This window comes from Balaenoptera physalus, assembly GCF_965194825.1.
Source record: "Balaenoptera physalus genome assembly, chromosome: 14".
Lineage (NCBI taxonomy): Eukaryota > Metazoa > Chordata > Mammalia > Artiodactyla > Balaenopteridae > Balaenoptera > Balaenoptera physalus.
Window position 1 is genome coordinate 35730940 of NC_138893.1, and position 18527 is coordinate 35749466.

At 42.8% G+C, this 18527-nt stretch overlaps 1 protein-coding gene across 10 annotated transcripts in view; it reads right to left on the bottom strand.

The window, feature by feature from the left end:
- The window catches only part of LOC309642242 (uncharacterized protein), a 108022-nt gene that overhangs the window by 54620 nt on the left and 34875 nt on the right, over nucleotides 1-18527 (bottom strand). For 3 of the 10 annotated variants that reach the window (XR_014253077.1, XR_014253078.1, XR_014253080.1), the window contains exon 5: nucleotides 11655-17478. The exons of 4 other annotated variants lie outside the window; for them this stretch is intronic. The gene's annotated coding sequence lies outside the window, so the exon portion shown is untranslated. 3 more of the 10 variants (XR_014253075.1, XR_014253076.1, XR_014253079.1) reach the window with 3 other exon arrangements.

The window sequence follows — 18527 nt, forward strand, 5'->3', positions numbered from 1 at the left end:
CTGTTTCAAAAGAAAGCCCATCATTATTCTCCATGGAAATAAGACTGGTGATATGCTTACAAAACCCTCTGCAGACTTGAAAGTGGGGAGCCATTAAGTTGTCCCCAACTGTCCACATCCCGGCCCTCTGTCCCTTCCCCCCTCCAAATGCTCAATACTTTTAGCTCCTGTAATCCTGCCTTTCAACACTCCCAAGTGACTGTTGCCTCCCCTGGGCTCTTTCCAGGATGTGGGCATCATTCTCCAAACAGGGTGCCTAAAACAACTCAGGCATGGACCTGGCTGAAGCTAAAATGGCAGAGAAGTTTGCTTCATGGGTCTTGCAAAGCCCCCTCTTATTGATTTGTTCCCATGTCACCGGCTTAAAAGAGAACAGCACTTCACTGAAATAGGACCGCTGCCAGCTTCTCCAGGCAGCCTGGCATTGGGGGCCCGCCTCGGTGTCCCCCTCATTAGCTAGGCCTCCCAGCTCTGATTCCCGTGTCCCTCTGCCTTCTGGGGTTCAGGATGGCTGCATCCACCCGACCTTCTCTCTCACTGCCGCTTACCGCAGTCATCAGCCACTAACTCTGCCCCAGGAGAAGAGCTGGCCCTAGGCTGGGTGGCAGTTTTAAGCAGCATCTCCAGAGGTGCCACCCTGCTGGCCCAGGACGGTCAGAAACACGGGGGCAGCTGTACCAGCGCTGCCACTCCCCTGGACGGGACTGTCACTTGACACTGACAGTGAAACACTCAGCCTCTGTGAATGAGCCAGGGCACCCCATTCACATGCAGAGCAGCGTATCTGGGAATGGTCAGTCTGAACCACACACACACATACACACACACACACAAACACATACACGGCTTGTCGCATTCAAAAACAAATTTAAAACACATTTATGGAGTTAACAGACTGTGAGAGGTTTTTTTTAATACAGTCAAATTAATTTGTAAAGGTTTCAAGATGTTTCAAGATGTTAACAAATGACCAATGAGACTGTTTCGTAATTGATTTAAAAAATTCATTAGGTACACAATGCGACTTTCTTACTAACTTACTTTAGCTGCCAGTTGAGCCTTTGTTGCACTTGAGTGGATCCAGGAAGAGGAATTCCTGTGGTCACCTGGGTTTGAGCCTCACCCCAGGACCCCACCCTTTGCTTCCAGTCTTTGGGTCAGGACATTGACCTAGGCATCAGGCTCACTTGCCTTTCGTGCCAGGAGAGGGGGAGAAGGGGGGCTTCAGGAGACTCAGAGAGTCGTGTAGGTGCCACGTGGGCCCATCTCATCTTCCCCAGAGGATCCTTCATGGGCAGTCGCAAATGTCAGGATGAGGCACCCGCACTCCCAGAGCCCACCTCTCCTCTGGATGGGTTCAGGACTGTCCTCAGCCTCCAGCCCATCCCCAAATTTCTCCATGACAGTACCCTTTCAACCACCCATCCATCCGTCTGTGCATTTGTTCATCTAATATTGAGTGCTCACTAAATGTCAGGCCCTTTGCTGGATACTGGAAATTTTACTCCCTATTTCTGTCTTTTCACTTGTTTCTTTCCCAAGCAGGGGACAGAAGCAGGAGCCCAGGGGTCTCAGTAGAAAATTGTCCAGCTGCCGGCTGGGGGATGGTGACTGCCCTGTCCTTTGGAAGAAAATTCTGGGAGACAAATCTGTAGGCTTCTTTGAAGTCCTGGGCAAGGAGCCCCCATTGCCCATCACTCTACCGCTGACCACCACACTTCTTTACTTTTTTTTTCATAGCACTTATCCTGGACATGTTCTACATGTATTTGATTTCTCATTTATCGTCTCTCTCCACCCACCAAAATGCTGCGTACATGTAGACATTTTCTTTCATTCACTGTAATTTCCCTAGTGGCCAGATCAGCGCCTGGCGCATGGATGGCGCTCAAAATATTTGTTTTGGGTGGATGGATAGGTGGATAGAAGGATGGATAACAGTCATGGTTCCTGCCCTTGTGGTTTTTGGTTTTGTGAAGGAGACCATGAATTAAAGAATCATGAAAACCAATGTAAAATTGCAATTATGTCAAATGTCACAAAGAAGATGTACCCAGCGTCAGTGAAGAATTTCACAGAAGGCTTTGGCCTGATCTGGGGGGTCCCACTCTGAGAAAGTGGAGTGAGGAAGATCAGGCAGTTAGGAGGAATCCACTAGAAGATATAAACTATATGGTTTTGAGTTGTGTAAACCTTGCATCCCATTTCTCCCTCTCTGCTTACTTCTCTTTGAGGAAGAGGTCACGAACACGAAGCCAGGCTTCTCAGGAGGAAGTGGGCTGTCAGCAGGTGGCTGTGACCCCCAGAGAAGAGAGGGGAGCTCAGGCTTCCTCCCTTCCTCCCATTCATTACACAGAGATGATGCACCACAGTGGGGTCACAAAACAAGATCGAAAATGTAACTTTAGCCAAATGATGCCAGCTGGCGAGGGGGTTCTTTCGAGACTTAAACGGACCTAGGAATCAGCTGAGTCTCCCCATCTTCTCCTGGTGCCCTTTCAGTGAAGCCTGGGAGAGAGATGAGCCCTCAAACTGGGGTCAGCTCCCTCGGTTCAAATCCTTGCTCTGCTACTTCCCGCCGTGGGACCTTGGGATACTTCACCCCCTCAGCCTCAGGTTTATCATCAGTGGAATATAAATGATGGCTGTAAAAGTATTTTCTAACACAAGCCAGTAAAACCTCAGTAAATATTTACTGTTTTTATGATTAGTGGTCAATGACCCTCACCAAAAAAAAAAAGTGGACAATCCCACTGGTGCCAATTGAAATGCCCTTGTCCATTCACTCAAAAAATATAACTCTTGTGTTTTTTTTTTTTAGTTGCACAACAACGTGAATGTACTTACTGCCACTGAACTAGACAGTTAAATATGGTTAAAATAGTATGTTTTATATTATGTGACTTTTACCACAATAAAAAAAAACGTAGTTTAGTAGTTTAGTTATATTATCGCTTGTGAGGAGTGTTGCTGTAAATCCAACATAGATTCAGTAAGTTAAGGAAACTCATTTGTCATATTAAAAACTGAGCACTTGAAGTACTGATGCTCAGTACTCATTCTGCATACCATTTAGTGCCGTAAGTTATACTTTACTTTCACTCTTGATAACACTTGTCATTCTGGTTGTAATTTTCAGTCACTATTTTAAAATATATATATATATATATATATGTTATAAATATAAAAAAATATAACTATGGGGTGTTTGCTGTGTTCCAGCACTATGCTGGACACAGCGAGGCCACAAAGATGAATCTGGTGTGAGTCCTGCCTCCAGACATGAGGGAGGTTCGTGGGCATCATGGGCAGAACAGATAGTTCTACCTGGGACAAAAAGAGAGTTCAGAGAGAGGTTTAGAAGAGGGCAAGGGTACCTTAGCAGAGGGAATCCTGGAGGGCTTCTTGGAAGAGGTGAATCACAACTTACCTAACTTAGTCCCCAAAGCAGCATCTTTTCCTAGCCTTTCATGGTCTACACTTGGAGCTGCATCTTCAGTGCTATGTGACCTCATCTCCTAAGCTCTTCTCAAAACACAAACTGGAAGAAGGGACAGTAATGCAGCTCGTGGACTCTGTAGCACATGCTTTCTGAGTCCTATGTCACAGCCCCTCAGGCTGTGTCTGATACCAACTCTGATTTCACCAAAAGCAGCGGGCAGTTCTGTACCAGCTAGCAGAGTGCTCTCCAGGGCATGCTGAATATCTCCACCTTTTCTGCTTCGGAAGCTTCTCCAAAGTCAAGGGATCCTGTTGAGCCCACCTGCAGGTGCAGTGTGGAATTGTGGAAGAGTAAGCATCACTGGGCCATGGGCGGGTCCTGCGGACGAGTGTTCCAGAGCCCTGTCCCATGGTCAGAAAATTCTAGAAGGCAGGCAGAGGGCTCCAAGGGTCAGGCAGTTGAGCCCTCATTGCTCTACAACAGTGACATCAATAACGTACCTTCATGTTGGCTTTTTCTCCTTCTCTGTTTCACTTTCCCCCACCCTCACTTGTGCTTCTTAGGAAGTACTCATGATGTTTATTTCACAGCATTATCATAATATTGTAATTTCTACCATGGTACTGTAATTTGTACAATGCTGTCACAACAAAAACACACCAAAATCTCAGTGGCTGAGCACAAGTGTTTATTTTTAGGTCCTACTTCATGTCTATCTGGGTTGGCGGGGGTCTGTTCTGTGTTCCCACCTCAGGAGACCAGCAGAGCCTCCACTGAGGAACCTATCTGGTCTGCAGCAGAGGGCAGGTGGCAAAACCAACATCCTTCTTCAAGCCTCTGCCAGGAAGTGACCCCCATCACTTCTGTCCACATCCCACTGGCCAGAGCAGGTCACCTGTTCATGCCCAACTTCAACAAGGAGGGAAACACCACCAACCTTGGGCTCAGAAGGAAGAAAACGGGTCTGCAGGTAAATAGCCCTAATGATCATCTTGTTCTTCTCCCTGAAAAGCCAGCTCTGTGCCCAGTGCTGGGCTAGGAGCCTTGGATGTTGAGGTGGCAGGGGGGACCGTGGTGGAGCAGGAGACAGGGTATAAAGAAGAAGACCCAGGCTCTGTCCTCAGGGATCCCAGAGCTGCTTCCTCTCTCCTGCTCCCTCTGCCTGGACCTCTCTTCTCGCCCACTGGGGGCCCAACTTGAATTCTTCTGCAGGTCTCAAGCCAACTCTTACATTCTCAGAGATCTCTCAGTTGCCTTCCCCTCCACAACTCTCCAGAGACCCCCTTTGACTCTCTTAACCCTCTCCATCATAGGAAAACCCTCTTTTCCATCATAGGACTCATCACATTTGTTTTTCTGTAGGATTTTTTTTGGTAGGTCCCCCCTTTAGACTATAAGCTCCATAAAAGCTCTCGAGACCACATCCTTGTTTTCACGGCTGTATCCTCAGCACGTAGCAAAGGACTACACACATAGTAATAGATGCTCAGTAAATATTTACCAACGGAATTAACTTTTTAGGGAGGCGAGGAAGACAAGAAATGACCAGAAAAGAATTTAAGGGAATATAATAATCCTCTTATATTTGTATCATGCTTTTCATTTACATGACTTTTGCCCAACACAAAGGTAGGTGTGAAAACTCTATGGAAACTAGAGATCTCCATGCAAACGGGTAACTATCCTTTCTATGGTCCCGCTTATCCCCAGCACCCCTGATACCAGGACAAGGATTTTATCCTCATCTTAGAGATGAGGCGTCTCAGAGAGGCGCAGTGACCTGCTGTATGTCACTGTATGTATGACCTGCTGGATAGTGTTCTGACTTGAGATCCTAAGCTTTGCTCTCTCCATAATCCTTCCAAACACACGCTCTCACCAAATGCTTGGAGAAACCTTGCGGCTTGGTTAATTGTGACCACCGTTAAGTTTGAGTCCAAAGATCAAGCTGAACGGCTAAGGAAACTTGCAAATGAATTGAGTTCATGATCTTGGTTGATTTTTCTTTTTCAGCAGACTCTTCCATTTCTTCCTCCAGAAAAAAAAATGCATGTTTAGAAAAGGGCACAGTGTCTCCAGACGGGAAGGCCCTGAATGCCTTTAGGCTTTTCCATGCCCAGCCCTGCCTTCTGGTTCTATTGTCACTGTGGAATTTTGGCAGTATTGCATCTTTGCCACAGCTGACCAAGTCAAGCTCACCTTGCCCGTGGCTTTAAGGATCTGAGGAAGAGCGTATGGGAGGTGGGTACGGTCACCCTGCGCTTGAGGAATTCCCAGCCCTGCTGGAGACAGAAAGCTCCTATAACTGCAAAGTCGGCCCCAGGCGATGCTCAGGGCCCTGTGACGCTGACAAAGGGAGAAGCTGGCATCACACTGGAGCCTCCAGAGGGGCCGCCCCAGGAGGCAGGGCTGAGCCTGAGCTTTACCGTCGCTCCTCAGCCATGAGGAAAAAACTCCTGGCCAGCAATAGAAACTCAGCTCGAAATGGCTTAAGGGGGGGACACAAGGGAAATTCTGGCTCAAGTCACTGAAAAATCGCTGGGTAATTCTGGATCCAGCTCCTCAAGAATCTGCCTCTCCTACTCAGCTCTGCTTTTGTCTGGAAGGCCTTCTGCTGCAGTGGCCCCGGCAGCTCCAGGCTCACAGCCTTCTAGGTTCAAGTCCACTGTAAAGGGTGCGCTGCTTTCTGGATTGCTCTGGCCGGAGCCCCAGGATTTGCTCTGACTGTTTCTGATTGGGCCCTGTTGAGGCCACAGGGATGTGAGGCTCTGATTGGCCAGGTGTGGTCACATGCTCACCCCTGGAGCTGGGGGGTTGGAATCAACTCCCCCCCCCAAACCCTGTGAACCCTAGAGCCCAGGAGCAAGGCTTGGCTTGGAGGCTCTGAATGGAAAAATGAGAACTAACTACTCAGCAGGATAAAGCAAATGTTTGCCATAGAGAGTTGTAATTATTCTTCTGCTCTTAAGAATGAGAGAATTGGGGTCCAGAGAGATTAAGCAACTTTCCCCAAATCACACAGAGAATCAGGGAGAAACTTCCTGCCTTGTTTAACCATCATGCTCTAAATAGTACCCATGACGCTGGGTCACCTGCTGCTGTGTCCTGAAAAATCACCATTCCTGTCTGCATTCTTGGGAAGACTGGTTCTAGGAAGGATGTCTGTTAACTCAGCAGGCTTTCATCTGAAAAACCATACCACCTGCCCTGTGGGCTAAAGAAAGCAGCACCTCCTTCTCCATGAATAGAGCTCAGCGTCATTCTCCCTCAAACCCCATCCCCCCCCCCTTTTTTTTGGTCTTTTTTACTCTTACTGGGTTGGAATTGAAACATTATTGTAGTAACTATTAGTTTCAAGGAAAAATTGTAATTGCTTCTAGATCCACTCACTGGTTTCAAGAGCACTTTAACCTTTAACTTTCTCAGTACAAAAGGAGGCTTGCTGAGCGGTGAATCTAACAAGACCATCATTTATCGCTGGCAGAGTTCATTAGTCAGTCGTAACAGTTTAATTATTAGCATTTTAATGCATGAGCATTTAACCAGACAGAACAACAAGCTTTGGCGTACAGAACAAGACTTCTTAAACAGAGCTGAATTAACCCGCACAATTGTTTGTATTGTGGTGTGTTATTAAAACGAGATGATTAAAATGCAAGAAACGAATAGGTCCATATATTTAGCCAACAAACCAGCATTTGGCTTCACGCTGTTGAGCGTATGCTGGGTTTTTTTTTGTTTTATGTTTTTGCTTGAATTTTGAATTAAAAAATTTTTGTTTTATTTTTCCTGCTCCAAATTATGGGCTAAAGTGACATAAAGAGGATCTACTTTGGTGCACTGATCGTGATGGGTGGCTTTAATAAAAGAGAGAGAGAAGACCAAAGGAGAAAGCCTGGAAACGTCCGTGAGTGGCTTGGCCTGGAGGTCCTGTGCTATGGGCTTCGTGGCCCTCAATTCTAGCTGCACAGAAAAATCACCTAGAGGCTCTTTAAACTGCTCCATCCAGGCTGCACGTCCAGAGAATCTGCCATCCTGGTCGTCCAGCGTGGTTTGTTTGTTGTTTTCAAACTCCCAGGCTGTTCTAACATGCAGTCAGGATTGGACACTGAGCTCTACCTCCACAAGACTCGGTGGATCACTTAGCCACCTTGGTCAAAGAAGAATGAGGCTTTTTGATGATCACGTCAGCTCCACTCACAATAGCCAAGAAGTAGAAACCATCCAAATGTCCATCAACGGATGAATGGGTGAACTAATGTGGTGTGTACGTACAATGGAATATTATTCAGCCCTAAAAAGGAATGAGATCCTGATCTATGCTACAACGTAGATGACTCTTGAAGACATTATACTGAGTGAAAGAAGCCACACAAAGACAAATATTGCATGACTCCATTTACGTGAGGTTCCTGAAATAGTCAAAATCATAGAGGCAGAAAGTAGATTAGAGGTTCCTCGGGTCTGGGGGAGGGGAGGGGAGGGAATGGGGAGTTATTGTTTACTGGGTATAGAGTTTTTGTTTGGGATGATGAAAAATTTCTGGAGATGGATAGTGGTGATGGTTGCACAATGTTGTAAATGTTCTCAATGCCACTGAATTGTACACTTTAAAATGCTAAAAACGAGCAATTTTATATTATGTATATTTTACCAAAATGTAAAAATGAAAAAAGAAAGAATAAGCCTTGCCATATTCACATTGTAGAATCTGTGTGTGTTATATGAGATTGTGGATAAAAGCCTTTGGTAAGCTTAAAATGATGTACACATTTAAGGTGGTAGTAATATTCTTTAATTATTTGTTTTAATCATTTTGTTTTAATAAAAGGCTACAATATAAACAGCTGAGAAGGTTAATTAATAATGTCAAACCTAAATGAGTATAATTAATGTCACTCAGCAAAGGCCTTCACTAGACTCAAAACATATTTTCTCTCGGGGGTAATTGTGGCCTGATTTTTCTAAACAGTTTCTCTTTTGACTGGGAAGCAGGAATGATTAGAGAAAATAGGAAGAAATGGAAAGTCTTGCATTTTTCACTTGAGGCTAGATATTCATAGCGTGGTCTCACATGTGGTCCCTAGCACTCCCATCCTGGCCTCTTGGAAGAGGAGGTCTGCAATGGCCTCACCTATGACAGACACTGAAATGGACAAAATGTAACAAACAACAATCATAAGAGCCAGCATTTATTAACTCTTCCTAAATGCCATGGAAATATGGCTGGAGGTGGTTGGAAGGATGGATGGGCAAAGAAGAGGTAGGCAGCTTCCTCTCACGGCCAGGCAAGAGCAAGCACAGAATCCCAAAGAATATTCTATTAGTCCTTTACTTCTGATTCAAGCAATGTAATTCAATCCAGAGAGTCTGTGGATTGGTGGGGATTTGGGCCTGACTCCTAGACCATGAAGATGTCACTGGCCCCTCAGTGAACACAGAGAATTCCCCCAGTTCCTCTCTCTCAGGCCCTCTCTCTCCTCCATGACCATCTTTTTGGTTCTTTTTAACTCTTGCCTTCCCATCCCCACCACTCATGCATCAAGACCCTGCAGAAGGAAGCGGGGAAAAGTGGGAAATCCTCAGGATGCCTTGCCTCCGAGCTAATGGAAAGGTTAGGCTGGAAAGAATAGTTCTTGTGCCTTTTTGTACTAGAATAGCCTATGACTCCTTCTCAGCCTTGAGTTATAAGCTATGAAATGTAGCAACCCCTCTCCTATTATTTACACGAAGACAGCCAGCCTCCCAGAAGTGCAGTGTTGGTGGCCAGGTGAGTGGGAACCCGTCCTGCCATGTTTTATTTATTTTGATTCATTTAAATGGTGTCTTGTTGACTTATTTCCTAAAGAGTGTAATGCAGCTTGAAAAATTGGATACATCATAACAAGATAAAATGATTTAATTAAGAGAGAAAACGGGGTGGATATAGTGAAGGGATAGAAAATACTACAACAACATGGTACCATATGGGATAAAGAAAGGGATTTGGGTGGCGGTGAGGAATTTACAAAGTGAGGGTCCACAAGAAGAGGTTCAGTCTCACCTCCTTTCCTCTCATCATTCCATAGGGAAGAGTGCCAGGGCTCGGGCAAGGCTGCTGAGCACATAGTGGGTCTGCATTCCAGGGGAGAGCTGGCTTCCGCTGGTCTGCCTCTTACCACATGAGCATGGGAATGGTCCTATAGAACTTGGGGACAAACAGATTACTTCTGTGACTGAGTTTAGGATGCCAACTATTTACAGAAATTGCTGGGAAATGCCACTACCCAGCACTTAGAGACCTGCAGCCCCTTCTGATGGAGGGATGACTCTGGCCAGTTAAGTTGATAGAACTCCTCCCACTGGAGATGGGAAATTATAGGGGGGTGGTGCACAGTCTCAGCCAGTTCACTGCCAGACAAGTTTAGTAATTTTCAGCCAACACGACTTGTCCTTCCACTTCAAAAGAGAATTTTTGACCAAGACAGGAATGAAGCTAAAACATGACGTGGATGCCTTGGAGCCTTCCATGTTTGCAAACCGGGTCTCAGATTTTGATACGAATTTTCCAGCAAGGAATGCAGAGAGAGAGATATGATTATACTTATCAAGTAAAAATAAACCTAAGTAAAGCTCAGTAATTTCTTATAAATGTATTTATTTATTTTTATTTTTGTCTGTGTTGGGTCTTTGTTGCTGCATGCAGGCTTTCTCTAGTTACGGCAAGCAGGGGCTACTCTTCGTTGCGGTGCGCGGACTTCTCATTGCGATGGCTTCTCTTGTTGCGGAGCACGGGCTCTAGGTGCTCAGGCTTCAGTAGCTGTGGCACACGGGCTTAGTTGCCCCGCAGCATGTGGGATTTTCCCAGAACAGGGATCAAAGCTCAGTAATTTCTAATCACACACTCAAGAGCCTGTGCAGATCTGCCTTAACTTAGGAGTAGATTTTAGAGCTGTACTCTCCAATGCAGTAGCCACTGCTACTGTGGCTATCTAAATTAATTTAAATTAAATTAAATTTAAAATGCAGTTCTCAGTCATACTAACCACATTTCAAGTGCTCAAAGCCACTCATGGCCAGTGGCTACTGCACTGGACAACACAGATGTAGAAAACTTCCATCAGAATGTCCCATCTGACAGCATCGTTTAGGGTGTTTTAGGGTGAATCACACACCCGTGAGATACTTTGCTCTAGGTATTATGTCCTTTAGCATAAGTTTGAAGATGAGTGTCAGTGAACTTGACCTGTTCTTCCCTGTCAGGTACCTGCCATTCCGGGTTTCCAGTGGGTCCACAGATACGTGTTTTAACCATCAGATGAGCAGGGAAAAGATCCACTAACGTCCTCCTGTGAAAACTGGGGGACCTGACTAGAGCTCCTGCCTGAAAGGAGGGTTGTCCCACTTCTGTTTGGAGGTGAGCTGGGAGAGCCTACAGCAGGCTCAGATTCTCTTTGGACTGTGAGTTTGGTTTTGGGCTGACACTCAGCCTGATCAGCAGTAGAGCTTCTCACAAGCCCACCACCCGGCACGGCTACTCATTTTGGCTGACAGGTCTCCTAAAGCACGTGGAACCAAGTCCCACCCGGGTCTTCATTGTATATCAGTAACACCCCATCTCCCATCTATGTTTGGGCAACAGAACTTCCTGGAAAGCTCTCCAAGGCCAACCAGCCACACAATGAACCCAATAGACAAAGTTAGGATGTCGGCATCACGTAGGGTGATTTTTAACTCTCCCTTTCCCATCTGCTGACTTTCTCAGCAATGTTTGCCTAGGGAATGACAGCAGGAGGGTTTGCTCTTTCTATGAATCCTAACGACACTGACTGTCTCTTCTTCAATACTGACTGAGTTTCAGGGCCACCGAATATTCTCCAGGATGCCATTGGCCCGTTAATTATTGAAGTTCAGGTTCATGAAGTTGGAGAGTGATTTTCCTATCTATGACTGGAGTTAACGTTTTTCATGATCCATATTTGCAAAGATCAAAACCCACATTGCCAGCCTCCCTAAATTCCATCAGCTCTCAGCGGGCTGCATGCATGGAAAAGAAGCTGGTGTCAACGTTCCCTCTGCTGCCAGATCTGGAATGTGTCCTCATTCTCCTTCTTGAACACATTTGAGTTCTGCACCCCAGAAATGCTGGTCGTTTCCATGGACACAGGAAGATCTGGCTCAGGAGACTGGAAAAGCTTCTCTGTCCCAAAAGGGGCTTAAAGAAACAGAAGCAGTGATAATGTCTCAATGTCAAGTGAATTTTTTTATATTTGAATTCTAGACATAATTTAGTACCATCTGTCTAGAAAACAGTGGGGGAGAAACATCTACAATCCCATGACCCTCATAGACTATTTTTGTGTACGGTCTTTCACATAACATATGAAAATAAGAGATTCAGTGTGAAAATATTCCTGCATTACAGGAAGTGTCCAGGTCCCAAGTGCACTGGCTTCCCAAAGTTTGTCTGGACCACACAACCTACTTTCCAAAAGAAATATATTGTACATGGTTCTGAAGCTTCCAGGCCAGCCCACGGCATCGTACTTAACCCATAATGTGGCCCAGCTGTGCAACTAAATCATGGAATTTCCTCCCAAGTGTTCACTGCATTTTGCATATTAGTGCACACCGAAATCTCCTCCCTTAAGCAAATCACCTAAGAGAGGATTCTGTACCCTCACAGCAGATGGGTCAATGCTGGAGGAAGACATCTGTCAAGGTGTCAGGGTCCCAGGTCCTCCATAGCTTTGGAGAGGAGCTGGAGTCCTGGCCACTGTTATATAACATACTACTGACCACCACAGAGGTCTTTCATGACTGTTGATGGGAAGGGATTTCAAATTGGGCTTGTGATCCCAGGCGGCTAATATTTTCAGGTTCAAGACAACATCCTATCCCATGAATTGCCTGCCTTGGCATGTATACATGTGACACATTCATATACTTTAAAAGTAGGAAAGACACAAAACAGAGCACAGCTCGAGAAACCACACCAGCTATTCAGCAACTCTGTACTGAAGGAGGCCTTCACGTCACCCTCTCCTTAACTGCCATTTATTTTGAACATCACTCTCTTAGGAAGTCTTTCCAGAAGACTCTATGTATCGCTCACCAAGACTAGATTACATTCCTCTCTTGTCAGATCCTGCCCTTTACCTGTACAACATGCATCATACGTGTAATCACTTGTTCAATGTCAGCCTTCCCTGTTAGAATATAAGAACCATGAGAACAGGGACGGTTTCTAGAGAGTTCACTGCTATATCTTCAGGACCTAGGGGAAGGACCGGCGAATATACAGTAAATATGTATGGAATAACAGGACCCATCTTAGCTCCCTTTTTTGAGCATCTCTACAAAAATGTTCTGATGGGCAAAAAGAGAGGACCACTCTGAGGGATCAGAGAAAATACTTTCCTAAGAAATAGGTACTGCAAGAAGCGGAGAAGTTTTTAGGAATTATCTAATTTGTGTTCTCAACACCATATCAAGAGCAAGTGATAAGCTAAAAAGAACATCAGAGATCAGGAAATTCTATTAAATGATGGGAAGCACAATTTCTGAATTGAAAGCAACAAGTAGCAGTTTTTGAACACTTTTAAAATCGTAAGTCAATGAAATACAAAATAAGGCCAAGAAATTTTCCCAGAATAAGGAGATTAACTGTTTTTTTTTTTTTTTTTTTTGGCTGCTCTGGGTCTTCGTTGCTGCGCATGGGCTTTCGCTAGTTGCGGCGAGCGGGGGCTAATCTTCGGTGTAGTGCGGTGGCTTCTCTTGTTGCGGAGCATGGGCTCTAGGCACACGGGCTTCAGTAGTTGTGGATTGCAGGCTCTAGAGAGCAAGCTCAGTAGTTGTGTGGTGCAAGGGCTTAGTTTAGTTGCTCTGAAGCATGTGGGATCTTCCCGGACCAGGGATCCAACCCGTGTCCCCTGCATTGGCAGGCAGATTCTTAACCACTGCACCACCAGGGAAGTCCTAAAGAGATGAACATTTTAAAAGGAAAGAATTAAAAAAAAAAAATTCAATAGATTCAATTATCATGTATCAAGAATGTCAATGTAGATAGCCAAAAAGATGGAGATGGAAGATACAGTAATCTAATAAGTAATAGAAGAAAACTTTATAAAACTAAAAAAAAGAAGAAGAAATAAGTTTTTAGATAAAAAGGCCTCCCTGAAGATCAGGCAATATTAATTAAAATAGCCAATATATAGAAATATTCTGATAATTAGGTTTTAGTCTTAGGTTAGGGAAAATTCTATAATCTCACCCAAGAAAGGAAAATCTGTCTGGTCTCAAAATTCTCCTCAGCAACACAAAGCAAAAAGATTATACAGCATTGGTCATTGAGGTGTTTTTTTAACTCCTTGAGGAAAAAGTAAGAAATATACAAAATTTAAAGTACCCAAATCATAAGCACACAGCTCAATGAATTTTCAAAACGAAAACACCCTTATAGTAAGTACCTAGTTAAGACCAGAACATGCCCACCAGCTCAGAACCTCATCATGCCCCAACGGCCACTGCATATCCCCAAAGTGTTACCACTTTCCTGACTCCTAACACCATAGGTTAGTTTAGCCCATTTTAGAATTTTACATGTATAGGTGGAATCATTCAGTGTGGAGTCTTTTGTGTCTGGCTTCCTTTGTTGAACCTTATGTTTTTGCTTGTAGTTGTGGTTTGTTCACTCTCATTGCCAAATAATATGCCATTGTATGAATATCTTGCAATTCAGCCATTCTACTGCTGGTGGACATTTCATTAATGAAGGTTGTCTTTTGGTGAACATATGTGTGCATTTCAGCTGAATATGTAAATGGAATTGTTGCATCATAGGTAGACATATGTTTAAATTAAATGGCTGCGGTCAAACCATTTTCTAAAGTGACTGTACCAATTTACGTTCCTGTCAGCAGTAGCTGAAGGTTCCAGTTCTGCCACATCCTTCCAACACATAGTATGCCTGCCTTTAATTTTAGTCATTCTGGCGAGTTTGTAGTGGTATCACACTGTGGTTTTAATTTGTATTTTCCTGAGGACTAATAAAGTTTAGAACCTTTTTGTATGTTTACTGGCCATTTGAATATCCTTTTTTTGAAATGTCTGTTCAGGTCTTTTACACATAATACTCCTTTGTCTTAATTACTCTCATTTTCTAATGTCCTGATATCTGGTAGTATAAGTCCACTTTTGCATTTCTTCTTCCAGATTGCCTTGGCTTTTCTTGGCCTTTGAATTTCCATATAAATTTTAGAATCAGCTTGTTGAATCCACAGGGGAAAAAGAAAGCTTTCTAGAATTTGTTTGGGATGGCATTTAATCTACAGATGAATTTTGGGAGAATCAACATCTTAATGACATAGAGTCCTCCAATCCATGAACATCGTATATCTGTCCATTTACTCAGATCTTTTAAAATTTATTTCAATAATGTGTTGTAGTTTTCAGAGTAGAGGTCTTGCACACCTTTTTAAAGATTCATTCCTGGGTATATGATGTTATTTTAATGTGACAATACCACAAGATTAGACAAATAGATCAGTGGAGGTTCTATTCTACTCTGGAGTGTCAAAAATATTTTATACCTTAATCTGGGTGTTTATACAGATTTGTACAATTGTCAAAACTAATCTATCTGTACTCTTAATTAATGTACTTTATTCATTTTCTGTATGTTTGCTTTACTACAACAAACCAGTATGAAAAAGGAAAATATGTAAAAGATATGGAGGATAAGGCAAAATAGAAAATATATACTACTAATATAAGATGTAAATTACAATGAGGTACAAAAAGTTTTGACAAATTAACAAAGCTTTCCTCTTTTTGTTATTACTAGTATAATAAACAAAAGGGTACAAGGAAGCAGGTACTTTTTTTTGAATTTTATTTATTTTTTTATACAGCAGGTTCTTATTAGTTATCTGTTTTATACACATCAGTGTACACATGTCAATCCCAATCTCGCAATTCATCACACCACACCACCCCCCAACCCCGCCGCCACTTTCCCCCCTTGGTGTCCATACGTTTGTTCTCTACATCTGTGTCTCTATTTCTGCCCGGAAGCAGGTACTTTCATGTATTACTAGTGGAAGGATAAATTGGTATAGCCTTGCTGGAGGGCACGTTGGCAAAAGACCTAAAAATGTGCATGCAAGTCCACTAGAAATTCCACTTCCAGAAATTTATTTTAAAAAACCTATCATGGATATAACATATATTTAGCTATGGGGATGTTCACCAAAAAATTGTCTATTATAATAAAATACTGAAATCTAACTAATAATAGGGAATTAATAAACTATGATCTATAACAATGAAATAATATCAACTATTAAAAATTATGACACACAAGAAAAGTTAATGATGTAGAAAGGATTCTCAATGAAATATTCATCCAAAGAAAGTAGTCTGTATTAGTGATTATTCAAGAAGTCCCTAATTTAAGTTTCAAAATTTAAATTTATATATCTCATCACAAGAAAAACAAATTTGTAACCATGTGAGGTGACTGATGTTAACTAAACTTATTGTGGTAATCATTTCACAATGTATAATATATCAAATCATTATGTTGTACAACTTAAATTCATACAATGTTATATACCAATTAGATCTCAATAAAACTGGAAGAAAATTATATATATTGATATATTGTATAAAGTGTTATATATATATAATTTTTTTAAATGACTGGAAGGATATACAATTAAATGTCAACAGTGACTATTTCTGTGAATTGAGATCATTGGTGATATTTTCATTTCTTCTTCTTGTGCCTTCACTTTCTGTAAAAATTTAATGCACGTGCATTACTCTTGTACTAATAAAAATAGTATTCTAAGAAATTAGAATAGTATGTAAAATCATATTCTAATATATTTGAAAATCTCAATGAATAAGCCTCTTTTCTTGCCAAGAAATATAAATTGACCAAAGAAAAATTATATATAGACATAGAAAAACACACCAATCTTTTATTGGGATTGTGGGTGATTTCTTTTCCTTCTTAAAATCCATCTTTAGTTTTCAAGCTTTCTCCAGTAAAAAATGCCATTGAAACTAAGAACAAGGACACAGCTGTAATTTCCTGAGCTGTTGGGATATGAGCTTTGTGTGATACTATAGACATCTTGCAATGTTCTGGACACAAATACAGAATCACCATCTTTACCCAAACAAGCTCGGTCCTAGTGCCCACACACCCTCTCAGCAGCTTTCACACATGTAAACTTCCCATTGAAACAGGCATTATTCTTCAGTTTTTACAGGTGAGGAAACTCAACCCAGACAGGATGGTCACTTACTTAAAGAGGCCCATGTAATATAAAAGAGAGGAGGGATTCAAACCCAGGTCAGCCCACTTTTAAAGCCCATGCCTTTTTCACCATGTGAGTACTTTTTAATTATCATATCACAACCAAGACCACCAGATTTTTTGTAAACTCTTAAGCCATGGTGCAGAGGCCTCTTTCAAGATAAACACAATCTGTTTGGAATGCACCAGCTTTATTGAAAAATATTACTGAAATCAAAGCATTTTGCACTACTTTATTCATTATTTTTATGGTACTCCAGGATTTTTGTGGGATTTGTTTTTCATTTCACTTCTGTAAGCCTGCCAATGCTTTAAAGCAGTATTTCAATTGAAGAAAAAAAAAAAGTTTTTGTTTTGTTTTGTTTTGTTTTTTAAGCAAAAACTCAACAATGTTTTCCATCCTTTTTTCATACAGTTTTGGGAAATTCTCCCCTCTTGCTCCCCTACCCCATGTCCCTCCTCCCCAATTCCCATAAGTGCAAATTTAATACTCAAGCTACTGTTTAAATGCCCCCAAGTGTTCAAAAGAAATTAAATTTGCGGTTGCAAAGTTTTGAAATGTTAATTATATCACTGGCAGTTCCACCTGAGAAGTCACAAATCACTCTGATGCAAAGGCCACAGAAGCACATGCTCTATAGTCCCTGAGCAGTCAGGGACTCCGTGGCCTTAAAAGATGATGAAGGTCTTCAGGGAGATGTGTCCAGGACCTGCGAAGCCACGCGGGTCTCTGAAATGAGAACAGACTGCTGAACCCTTTCATAACACACACTGGTGTTCTCAATAGGCGCCAGATACTCCTGGCCCTTGAGAAGCTTACAATCCAGGTTTGCTTCAAAGCAGGTAGATTTTAGAAAGTGAATTCCATTCTGCTCTGTCAAGCAATCCTGTAATTCTGTGGTTTCAGACTATGCTCCCCAGAGCTCTAGGGACGCTTCAGAGGTGCTCTGGGGGCTGCGAGAGGGAGGGGAGGAGGGGGGAGGATTCTTCACCCACAGCCCCACCCCTCACTTCCACCGCAAGAGCTCTCTGTGATCTGTTTCATGTACTTGGATTCCCGCTCAGTTTTATTTTGGACGAAAGACAATGTGGCTTTAAAAAAAATTCAAAAAGAGTCCCTGCTTCACTGCATTGAGACACAGCGGAACGGGAAGAGAGGGCTTCACTACTCATTAGAACACTGAAAGAGTGAAAGCATTTTCACTCTACATGTGCCTGGGACACTCTCCTCTGTCTAAACTCTTCTTTTAATAGCTGAGGAGGCTTCATACCAGAGCCAGGAGGAGAGACACGCTCGGGTAACAGAGATGTCTCAACAAATGCCGTGGCAAAAGTTAGGAAGGGAAAGGGTAACTTGCCCATCCCAGAAAACTTAGCCACAGGGTTCATGTAGAAATGTCCTTGTATAACCTCACAGTGGAAAAGAGTTGTGCTCTCTTTCTGATGGAATATACCAATAAGTCTAAAGATACTACTTTCCCACCTAGACTGACTCCTTCGGTCAGTTTACGTGTTCATGGGTGAACTCACCCAGTGGACACTTCCACTGACATTGTAAATGAAATCTTGCATTTTGTAAATGGAGAAATCGAAAACTCTTGTTTTCTCTTTTCTCATTTCTCGGGGTTATGTCTGTTATCCCAAAGTTTGCATTCTCTGTAACTTGTATCTGCAAGTAAGAAGTACAAACTCAGAGAGAGAAGAGCAGAGGGGAAAAAGAATAAAAATATTTGTTTTAGAGGGGACACTGATTACTCCATATGCCATCTCATGATATTA